Genomic DNA, 12428 nt, shown 5'->3' with positions numbered 1-12428 from the left:
AACACACAAGTTCCATCATATATACATACATAGCCAACACACAAGTTCCATCATATATACATACATAGCCAACACACAAGTTCCATCATATATACATACATAGCCAACACATAGTTCCATCGTTACATATTACAAAAGTTTCACATTGTTCATCCAACACCGTTATCCATCAATTCACAAAAGTTTCACATTGATACAAAATAAAAACACAAATGGAAAAGAAGCACTCCATCCATGCAAGCTTCCGTGAATTAAATCAAATCTGCAAAATGATAAACAAGAAGTTAGAAGAAGAAAAAGAAGAATACTAGAAGAAGAAGAACACTAGAAGAAGAATAAGAAGAATTTTGGAAAAGAAGAAGAATAAGAAGAAGAGTATAAGCTTATTATGTAAACTTGATCATTTTGTGCTAACATAAGTTATTTTGGAGCTAACCTATAGGAAACTAAGCATATAAGCTCTAAGTTAGCATATTAGAGCCAACTTAGGTAAAAATGAAGCTAACCTATAGGAAACTAGCATATTAGAGATAATATAGGTAACTAAGTCTATATATATCATTTTGGATAACTAACCTATAGGAGATCTGACATACCTGACAAAGTTTAGTTCTCATGCATTGTTCTTCTCCTTCTCCTTCTCCTTCCTCTCCCTGATGCGCCAAGAGCGGCGAGGCGGTGGAGGCAGTGTGATGTAGTCTTCTACCACAATTGGCGTGGTCATGTCGCCCAGCTGTGGGATCGCTGGCGCCACCACCAGTGCGTGGTCATTGTCAGGCACCACCACCATCGCGAGGCCACCTTCAGGCACGACCATAGCTAGGTCATCCTCAGCCACCTCCATCTCTTGCCCATGGTCAGCCACCACCATCTCTTGCCCTTGGTCAGCCACCACCAGCGCTAGGTCATCCTCAGCCTGATGCCCATCGTCATCCTGCAGCTCCTCATCCCCACTCTGCTCCTCTTCTCCCGCACTCCAGTCCGGATCATCCTTCTTGTTGTCTATGCTGCTGCCACAATCGCTGCTGCTTTCGCTACAGCCAGAATCGCTGCTGCTTTCGCTACAGCCATAGTCGCTGCTGCTTTGGCTATAGCCACTGTCGCTGTTGCTGCTCCCATTACCTGTCCAAAATGCAACAATGACCGTTAACAATCGATGTGAGACAAAGCCAAATGTAGAGGAATAAGAAGAGGCAGAACGTACCGGCATCATCATCGTCAGCATAGCGCATGCGACACATAGTCGTGTTGAACACCTTCACGATGAGCATGGTGGCGTCGTCGTCGTACCTGAAGAGAAGGAAGTACCCCAGCTGCAGGTCGTAGGCACGGTAGAACTTCTCCCACCCACGAGACAAGTACATGTGGCCCTCCTTGATCACCAACTCCACATCCCACTGCCTGCAAAACCCGCTGCCGGCCTGTCGCAGCTTCACATTATTTGGCGGATCTTCACCCATCAGCATGTTCATAAAACTGTCAGGCAGCCTCTGCAGTTTGGGACAATGAGTGATGTAGCAAACAACATATATCATAATGAGATGGGTGAAGGGGAGATCTCTCGTTTTATATACCTGCTCATGGATGATACTGAAGTCTCAAGTATGATAGTGAAGAACTCGGAAGCATCCAACTCGTACTGCGGTGTCGCAGAGCGGCGGTGGCTGCTTCCCGCCATCTCTGATAAGCAGCAGAAGAGACCAATTAGTACCCTTACAACAGATCATAAAACATGCATGATAACATGCATTAGTCGCAAGTACCCAGGTATTTCACGGAAAATTCACGGAAAATTTCAGCATTACCTTTGCTGAAAATAGGACATATGTGTTGGGGAACGTAGCAGAAATTCAAAATTTTCCTACGTATCACCAAGATCTATCTATGGAGAAACTAGCAACGAGGGGAAGGAGAGTGCATCTACATACCCTTGTAGATCGCTAAGCGGAAGCGTTCAAGAGAACGGGGTTGAAGGAGTCGTACTCGTCGTGATCCAAATCACCGGAGATCCTAGTGCCAAACGGACGGCACGTCCGCGTTCAACACACGTACAGCCCGGTGACGTCTCCCACGCCTTGATCCAGCAAGGAGAGAGGGAGAGGTTGAGGAAGACTCCATCCAGCAGCAGCACAACGACGTGGTGGTGATGAAGGAGCGTGGTAGTCCAGCAGGGCTTCGCCAAGCACCACGAGATATGAGGAGAAAGAGAGGTAGGGCTGCGCCAAGAGGGAGACGTTCTCGTGTCCCTGGCAGCCCCAAAACCCCCACTATTTATAGGAGGAGGGGAGGTGGCTGCGCCCCATCTAGGGTTCCCACCCAAGGGGTGCGGCAGCCGTAGATGGGACTTGGAGGGGGCGGCCAAGAGGGGGAGAGAGGGGGCGCGCCCTAGGGTGGGCCTATAGGCCCATCTGCGCCTAGGGTTTCCCCTGCGCCTTGGGCAAGGGTGGGAGGTACACCAGCCCACTCTGGGGCTGGTCCCTTTCCACTCTAGGCCCATGCAAGCCTCCGGGGCTGGTGGCCCCTCCCGGTGGACCCCAGAACCCTTCCGGTGGTCCCAATACATTACCGGTGACCCCCGAAACACTTCAGATGGCCAAAACCTCACTTCCTATATATTATTCTTTACCTCCGGACCATTTCGGAACTCCTCGTGACGTCCGGGATCTCATCCGGGACTCCGAACAACATTCGGTAACCACATACAAACTTCCTTTATAACCCTAGCGTCATCGAACCTTAAGTGTGTAGACCCTACGGGTTCGGGAACCATGCAGACATGACCGAGACGTTCTCCGATCAATAACCAACAGCGGGATCTGGATACCCATGTTGGCTCCCACATGTTCCACGATGATCTCATCGGATGAAACACGATGTCAAGGACTCAATCGATCCCGTATACAATTCCCTTTGTCTAGCGGTATTATACTTGCCCTAGATTCGATCGTCGGTATCCCGATACCTTGTTCAATCCCGTTACCGGCAAGTCTCTTTACTCGTTCCGTAACACATCATCCCGTGATCAACCCCTTGGTCACATTGTGCACAATACGATGATGTCCTACCAAGTGGGCCCAGAGATACCTCTTCGTTTACACGGAGTGACAAATCCCAGTCTCGATTCGTGCCAACCCAACAGACACTTTCGAAGATACCTGTAGTGCACCTTTATAGCCACCCAGTTACTTTGTGACGTTTGGTACACCCAAAGCATTCCTACGGTATCCGGGAGTTGCACAATCTCATGGTCTAAGGAAAGGATACTTGACATTAGAAAAGCTTTAGCATACGAACTACGATCTTTGTGCTAGGCTTAGGATTTGGTCTTTTCCATCACATCATTCTGCTAATGATGTGATCCCGTTATCAACGACATCCAATATGTCCATGGTCAGGAAACCGTAACCATCTATTGATCAACGAGCTAGTCAACTAGAGGCTTACTAGGGACATGGTGTTGTCTATGTATCCACACATGTATCTGAGTTTCCTATCAATACAATTATAGCATGGATAATAAACGATTATCATGAACAAGGAAATATAATAATAACTAATTTATTATTGCCTCTAGGGCATATTTCCAACAGTCTCCCACTTGCACTAGAGTCAATAATCTAGTTCACATCGCCATGTGATTAACACTCACAGGTCACATCACCATGTGACCAACATCCAAAGAGTTTACTAGTGTCATTAAACTAGTTCACATCATCATGTGATCAAGACTCAATGAGTTCTAGGGTTTGATCATGTTTTGCTTGAGAGAGAAGTTTTAGTCAACGGGTCTGCAACATTCAGATCCGTATGTACTTCGCAAATCTCTATGTCATATTGTAAATGCTACTTCCACGCTCCACTTGGAGCTATTCCAAATGGTTGTTCCACTATACGTATCATGTTTGCTACTTAGAGTCATTCGGATAGGTGTTAAAGCTTGCATCGACGTAACCCTTTACGTCGAACTCTTTATCACTTCCATAATCGAGAAACATATCCTTATTCCTCTAAGGATAATTTTGACCGCTATCTGGTGATCCACTCCTTGATCACCTTTGTACCCTCTTGCCAGACATGTGGCAAGGCACACATCAGGTGCGGTACTCAGCATAGCATACTGCAGAGCCTACGTCTAAAGCATAGGGGACGACCTTCGTCCTTTCTCTCTTTTCTGCCGTGGTCGAGCTTTAAGTCTTAACTTCATACCTTACATCTCAGGCAAGAACTCCTTCTTTGACTGATCCATCTTGAACACCTTCAAGATCATGTCAAGGTATATGCTCATTTGAAAGTACCATTAAGCGTTTTTGATCTATCCTCATAGATCTTGATGCTCGATGTTCAAGTAGCTTAATCCAGGTTTTCTATTGAAAAACACCTTTCAAATAACCCTATATGCTTTCTAGAAATTCTACATCATTTCTGATCATCAATATGTCAACAACATATACTCATCAGAAATTCTATAGTGATTAAACTCACTTCTTTGGAAATACAAGTTTCTCATAAACTTTGTATAAACCCAAAATCTTTGATCATCTCATCAAAGCGTACATTCCAACTCCGAGATGCTTACTCCAGTCCTTAGAAGGATTGCTGGAGCTTTGCATATTTGTTAGCGTTCTTCAGGATTGAGAAAACCTTCTGGTTGTATCACATACAACCTTTCCTTACGAAGACTGGTAAGGAAACTCGTTTTGACATCCATCTGCCAGATTTCATAAATGCAGCTAATGCTAACATGATTCCGACGGACTCAAGCATCGCTACGGATGAGAAAATCTCATCGTAGTCAACTCCTTGAACTTGTGAAAAACTCTTCGCCACAAGTCGAGCTTCATAGACGGTGACATTACCGTCCATGTCTGTCTTCTTCTTAAAGATCCATTTATCTCAATGGCTTGCCGATCAACGGGCAAGTCCACCAAAGTCCATGCTTTGTTCTGATACATGGATCCTATCTCGGATTTCATGGCTTCTAACCATTTGTCGGAATTTTGGGCCCACCATCGCTTCTCCATAGCTCGTAGGTTCATTGTTGCCCAGCAACATGACCTTCAAGACAGGATTATTGTACCACTCTGAAGTAGTACGCATCCTTGTCACCCTACGAGGTACGGTACTGACTTGATCCGAAACTTCATGATCACTATCATAAGCTTCTACTTCAATTGGTGTAGGTGCCACAGGAACAACTTCCTGTGCCCTGCTATACACTGGTTGAAGTGATGGTTCAATAACCTCATCAAGTCTCCACCTTCCTCCCACTCAACTTTCCGAGACAAACTTCTCCTCGAGAAAGGACCCGATTCAAGAAACAATCCCTATTGCTGTCGGATCTGAATTAGGAGGTATACCCAACTGTTTTGGGTGTCCTATAAAGATGCATTTTATCCGCTTTGGGTTCGAGCTTATCAACCTGAAACTTTTTCACATAAGCGTCGCAGCCCCAAACCTTTTAAGAAACGACAACTTAGGTTTCTCCAAACGGTGTCGTCTCAACAGAGTTACGTGGTACCCTATTAAAGTGAGTGCGGTTGTCTCTAATGCCTAACCCATGAACGATAGTGGTAATTCAATAAGAGACATCATGGTACGCACCATATCCAATAGGGTGTAACTATGATGTTCGGAGACACCATCACACTATGGTGTTCCAGGCGATATTGGTTGTGAAACAATCTCCACAATGTCTTAATTGTGTGCCAAACTCGTAACTCAGACACTCATCTCTATGATCATATCATAGACATTTTATCCTCTTGTCACGATGATCTTCAACTTCACTCTGAAATTACTTGAACCATTCAATAATTCAGACTTGTGCTTCATCAAGTAAATATACTCAGTATCTACTCAAATCATCCGTGAAGTAAGAACATAACGATATTCACTGCATGCCTCAGCACTCAATGGACTGCACACATCAAAATGTGTTACTTCCTACAAGTTGCTTTCTTGTTCCATTTTACTGAAAACGAGGCTTTCAGTCATCTTGCCCATGTTGTATGATTTGCATATCTCAAGTGATTCAAAATCGAGTGAGTCCAAACGATCCATCTGCATGGAGTTCCTTCATGCGTATACACCAATAGATATGGCTCGCATGTCTCAAACTTTTCAAAAATGAGTGAGTCCAAAGATCCATCAACATGGAGCTTCTTCATGCGATTTATACCAATATGACTTACATGGCAGTGCCACATGTAAGTGGTACTATCATTACTATCTTATATCTTTTGGCATGAAAATGTGTATCACTATGATCGAGATTCAATAAACCACTCAAGTTTAATACTAATCTTGATGGTACAGGGAGCGCGCGATGTTTGATCACATCAAACTTGGAAACACTTCCAACACATATCGTCAGCTCACCTTTAACTAGTCTCCGCTTATTCCGTAGCTCTTTTGTTTCGAGTTACTAACACTTTAGCAACCGAACCGGTATCTAATACCCTGGTGCTACTAGGAGTACTAGTAAAGTACACATTTACATAATGTATATCCAATATACTTCTATCGACCTTGCCAGCCTTCTCATCTACCAAGTATCTAGGGTAATTCTGCTCCAGTGGTTGTTCCCCTTATTACAGAAGCACTTAGTATCGGGTTTGGGTTAAACCTTGGGTTTCTTCACTAGAGCAGCAGCTGATTTGCCGTTTCATGAAGTATCCCTTCTTTCCCTCGCCCTTCTTCAAACTAGTGGTTTCACCAACCATCAACAATTGATGCTCCTTCTTGATTTCTACTTTCGCGATGTTTGACATCGCGAATATCTCAAGGATCATCATATCTATCCCTGATTTGTTATAGTTCATCACGAAGCTCTAGCAGCTTGGTGGCAATGACTTTGGAGAAACATCACTATCTCTGGAAGATCAACTCCCACTCGATTCAAGTGATTGTTGCACTCAGACAATCTGAGCACAAGCACAACGATTGAGCTTTTCTCCCTTAGTTTGCAGGCTAAGAAAATCGTCGGAGGTCTTATACCTCTTGACGTGGGCACGAGCCTGAAATCCCAATTTGAGCCCTCGAAACATCTCATATGTTTCGTGACGTTTCGAAAAACGTCTTTGGTGCCTCAACTCTAAACCGTTTAACCGAACTATCACGTAGTTATCAAAACGTGTACGTCCGATGTTCGTAACATCCACAGACGACGTTTGGGGTTCAGCACACTGAGCAGTGCATTAAGGACATAAGCTTTCTTCTGTTCGCATAATCGCTACTGTCAACTTTCAACTATATTTTCTCTAGGAACATATCTAAACAGTGGAACTAAAGCGTGAGCTTACGACATAATTTGCAAAGATCTTTTGACTATGTTCAGGATAATTAAGTTCATCTTATGGACTCCCACTCAGATAGACATCCCTCTAGTCATCTAAGTGATTACATGATCCGAGTCAACTAGGCCGTGTCCGATCATCACGTGAGACGGACTAGTCATCATCGGTGAACATCTTCAGGTTGATCGTATCTACTATACGACTCATGCTCGACCTTTCGGTCTCTTGTGTTCCGAGGCCATGTCTGTACATGCTAGGCTCGTCAAGTCAACCTAAGTGTTTCGCGTGTGTAAATCTGTCTTACACCCGTTGTATGTGAACGTAAGAATCCATCACACCCGATCATCACGTGGTGCTTAGAAACAACGAACTTTCGCAATGGTGCACAATTAGGGGGAACACTTTCTTGAAATTTTAATGAGGGGTCATCTTATTTACTACCATCGTTCTAAGCAAATAAGATGCATAAACATGATAAACATCACATGCAATCAAATAGTGACATGATATGGCCAATATCATATTGCTCCTTTTGATCTCCATCTTCGGGGCTCCATGATCATCATCGTCACCGGCATGACACCATGATCTCCATCATCATGATCTCCATCATCGTGTCTTCATGAAGTTGTCTCGCCAACTTAATACTTCTACTACTATGGCTACCGGTTAGCAATAAAGTAAAGTAATTACATGGCGTTGTTCAATGACATGCAGGTCATACAATAAATAAAGACAACTCCTATGGCTCCTGCCGGTTGTCATACTCATCGACATGCAAGTCGTGATTCCTATTACAAGAACATGATCAATCTCATACATCACATATCATTCATCACATTCTTCTTGGCCATATCACATCACATAGCATACCCTGCAAAAACAAGTTAGGCGTCCTCTAATTGTTGTTTGCATGTTTTACGTGGCTGCTAATGGGTTTCTAGCAAGAACGTTTCTTACCTACGCAAAACCACAACGTGATATGCCAATTGCTATTTACCCTTCATAAGGACCCTTTTCATCGAATCCGTTCCGACTAAAGTGGGAGAGACTGGCACCCGCTAGCCACCTTATGCACCAAGTGCATGTCAGTCGGTGGAACCTGTCTCACGTAAGTGTACGTGTAAGGTCGGTCCGGGACGCTTCATCCCATAATACCGTCAAAACAAGATTGGACTAGTAACGGTAAGCATATTGAACAAAATCAACGCCCACAACTACTTTGTGTTCTACTCGTGCAAAGAATCTACGCAATAGACCTAGCTCATGATGCCACTGTTGGGGAACGTAGCAGAAATTCAAAATTTTCCTACGTGTCACCAAGATCTATCTATGGAGAAACTAGCAACGAGGGGAAGGAGAGTGCATCTACATACCCTTGTAGATTGCTAAGCGGAAGCGTTCAAGAGAACGAGGTTGAAGGAGTCGTACTCGTCGTGATCCAAATCACCGGAGATCCTAGTGCCGAACGGACGACACCTTCGCGTTCAACACACGTACAGCCCGGTGACGTCTCCCACGCCTTGATCCAGCAAGGAGAGAGGGAGAGGTTGAGGAAGACTCCATCCAGCAGCAGCACAACGGCGTGGTGGTGATGGAGGAGCGTGGTAGTCCAGCAGGGCTTCGCCAAGCACCGCGAGATATGAGGAGAAAGAGAGGTAGGGCTACGCCAAGAGGGAGAGGTTCTCGTGTCCCTGGCAGCCCCAAAACTCCCACTATTTATAGGAGGAGGGGAGGTGGCTGCGCCCCATCTAGGGTTCCCACCCAAGGGGTGCGGCAGCCCTAGATGGGACTTGGAGGGGGCAGCCAAGAGGGGGAGAGAGGGGGCGCGCCCTAGGGTTTCCCCTCTCCCCTCCTAGCTGCGCCTTGGGCAAGGGTGGGAGGCGCACCAGCCCACTCTGGGGCTGGTCCCTTTCCACTCTAGGCCCATGCAAGCCTCCGAGGCTGGTGGCCCCTCCCTGTGGACCCCGGAACCCTTCCGGTGGTCCCGATACATTACCGGTGACCCCCGAAACACTTTCGATGGCCAAAACCTCACTTCCTATATATTATTCTTTACCTTCGGACCATTCCGGAACTCCTCGTGACGTCCGGGATCTCATCCGGGACTCCGAACAACATTCGGTAACCACATACAAACTTCCTTTATAACCCTAGCGTCATCGAACCTTAAGTGTGTAGACCCTACGGGTTCGGGAACCATGCAGACATGACCGAGACGTTCTCCGGTCAATAACCAACAGCGGGATCTGGATACCCATGTTGGCTCCCACATGTTCCATGATGATCTCATTGGATGAACCACGATGTCAAGGACTCAATCGATCCCGTATACAATTCCCTTTGTCTAGCGGTATTATACTTGCCCGAGATTCGATCGTCGGTATCCCGATACCTTGTTCAATCCCGTTACCAGCAAGTCTCTTTACTCGTTCCGTAACACATCATCCCGTGATCAACCCCTTGGTCACATTGTGCACAATACGATGATGTCCTACCGAGTGGGCCCAGAGATACCTCTCCGTTTACACGGAGTGACAAATCCCAGTCTCGATTCGTGCCAACCCAACAGACACTTTCGGAGATACCTGTAGTGCATCTTTATAGCCACCCAGTTACGTTGTGACGTTTGGTACACCCAAAGCATTCCTACGGTATCCGGGAGTTGCACAATCTCATGGTCTAAGGAAAGGATACTTGACATTAGAAAAGCTTTAGCATACGAACTACGATCTTTGTGCTAGGCTTAGGATTGGGTCTTGTCCATCACATCACCGTTATCAACGACATCCAATATGTCCATGGTCAGGAAACCGTAACCATCTATTGATCAACGAGCTAGTCAACTAGAGGCTTACTAGGGACATGGTGTTGTCTATGTATCCACAGATGTATCTGAGTTTCCTATCAATACAATTATAGCATGGATAATAAACGATTATCATGAACAAGGAAATATAATAATAACTAATTTATTATTGCCTCTAGGGCATATTTCCAACAATATGGAGTACCCGAATTTGCCGGAACGAAAGTTAATCGACATTCCGGCAAACTCAAGGGCCTCTCGGGGTACCTGCAATATCATTATCCCCGCGTAATGAAGTTGCCAATGGGTCATTTCAGAAGATCACAAGTAGCATCATCACAAGTACAACATCATCTATAGCTTTATATTAACAAAGCGTCAGCACATATACAAAAGACCACTTATGCCAACCGTATGATTTATATCAGATTCAGAGTTAGAAACGGGAAAAACCGGTGCTTCAAAGCCTACTGGACACAATTTACATCTATCAGTACGGGATGCCCTGACTAATTTCAAGTGTTCACAAGTGAACTTGTACCATGGATGAGCCTAGTGCTTCATTAGTCAACTGAACAGAGATAACAGGGCATAACACCATACATAAAGTGATGAGCATACATACTACTGTCCAAGCAAATTAACTGAATAGTATTGTGTCAAGTTCAGTTATATTTCAGCTCAAGTTTCATTACAACACAAACACTGTAATTCATCTGCTTTCAAGTAGCACCATCATGTTCGATTTCAATATAAGGAATATTACAAACTTAACATTTAAGATCCCAGGTGAGTAACACACTTTGGTCTTCTAGTTCAAAACAAAACTGACATAATTCTAGATGCCATAATCAGATCAAAATTTCAAACCGCACACTTACTTTCAAATATCAAATTAGGAACATTTTGAGACATAGGAAAACAGTGTACATTTGAAAATGCTGCAAACTATGAAGAAAACCAAGAACACTTTGTAACACATGATTATTCAGTTAAGACAAGAGAAACCATCTTCAACTACTACTGTAAATAATACACCTGTTAACACGTTTCTGAACATACATCCAGCAAGTTTCAGTAGACCAGAGAATATCCCTACAGTAGTGCCCTCCAACAGTAGTTCTTGCTTGCAGTAGTTTTAGGGAGTACTGCAATTTTGCAAGTTTAAAGTAAAACGTTTCAGTTAATGCAAGTACTCCTCTTGCTCTCTACTTTCTCTCTTCTCTTCTTTAGTTAATTAACTGAATTTTGCTGATGTTGTTGTTAACTGAATTTTACTGATGTTGTTGTTGACTTGCTGTTAATGAACAGTGGCTAAGTATGGTTGTGCTGTCAGGTTACTACTAGCAGCAACATGGAAGTAGACTTGATGACCGTGTTCGCCAGGCACAAATATGTAAGAAAGGAGCAAGTGCATCTACTTATTGGAACAAGCCTGACAGTGGGAAAGCTATAAACTTATAATGACCGCGTTCAGATAAAAGATTGCGACCAAGCAGATCTGGAAAATGTATTATCAACTATAAAATATGGGTTGCAAACTAAAAAACTAAGCATACTTTGTCAGATGATAACTATTGCAAACCAGACAAGTAAGCAGAGCACATGTATATACCTGTATCACTGTCTTGGAGCCAACAAACGCCTCAATTTTTCTCCACCCGCGATCGAACCTGTTACGCAGAAACACAAACAGAGAGATACATGTAACTAACGAGGACAAACAGACAAAGTAACAAGAACTCCACAGCTCAGTTAAGCCTATGCTTCTTCTTTCACTCTAGTGTACCATTGTGGCAAAGCCATATATGTATGTAGAGAGGAAACTTGGATGAGTGTTTTTCCATGGTTTTTGAATGAAAACAATATGACATCTTGCAAACAACAGGACCATGTCATTATCATGACAGTTAGTAATTTGTTAAGGCAATGTTAAAAATTCAGACCATTCAGTTATGACAGTGTCAAAAATTCAGGCACAAATTTTTGGACAGTTAGTAATTTGTTAAGGCTTGTTTACCACTACTAAGACCATTTTTTAAAATATAAACTTCATTCTCCTGCTTTTTCTTTTCTTACAAGTGTTGATGCCAAAACATTGCAACCATGTAGTTCAAGATCAGACCAAGAACCCTAGAACCCTAGACCAATCTTGGCACTAGACCAAGAACCCTAGAATCCTAGACCAATCTTGGCACCAGACCAAGAATCCTAGACAAACACGACCAATCTTGGCACAGACCAAGAACCCTAGAAATTATCCAGAGAACCAGACCAAGAACAGTACTACAAATTAATGAACCAAAGAGAAACAAAATTAAGAG

The sequence above is a fragment of the Triticum aestivum genome, chromosome 4A (genome assembly GCF_018294505.1).
Source record: "Triticum aestivum cultivar Chinese Spring chromosome 4A, IWGSC CS RefSeq v2.1, whole genome shotgun sequence".
Classification (NCBI taxonomy): domain Eukaryota; kingdom Viridiplantae; phylum Streptophyta; class Magnoliopsida; order Poales; family Poaceae; genus Triticum; species Triticum aestivum.
The sequence above is the reverse complement of the archived record's forward strand: the minus strand, read 5'-3'. Positions refer to the sequence as shown.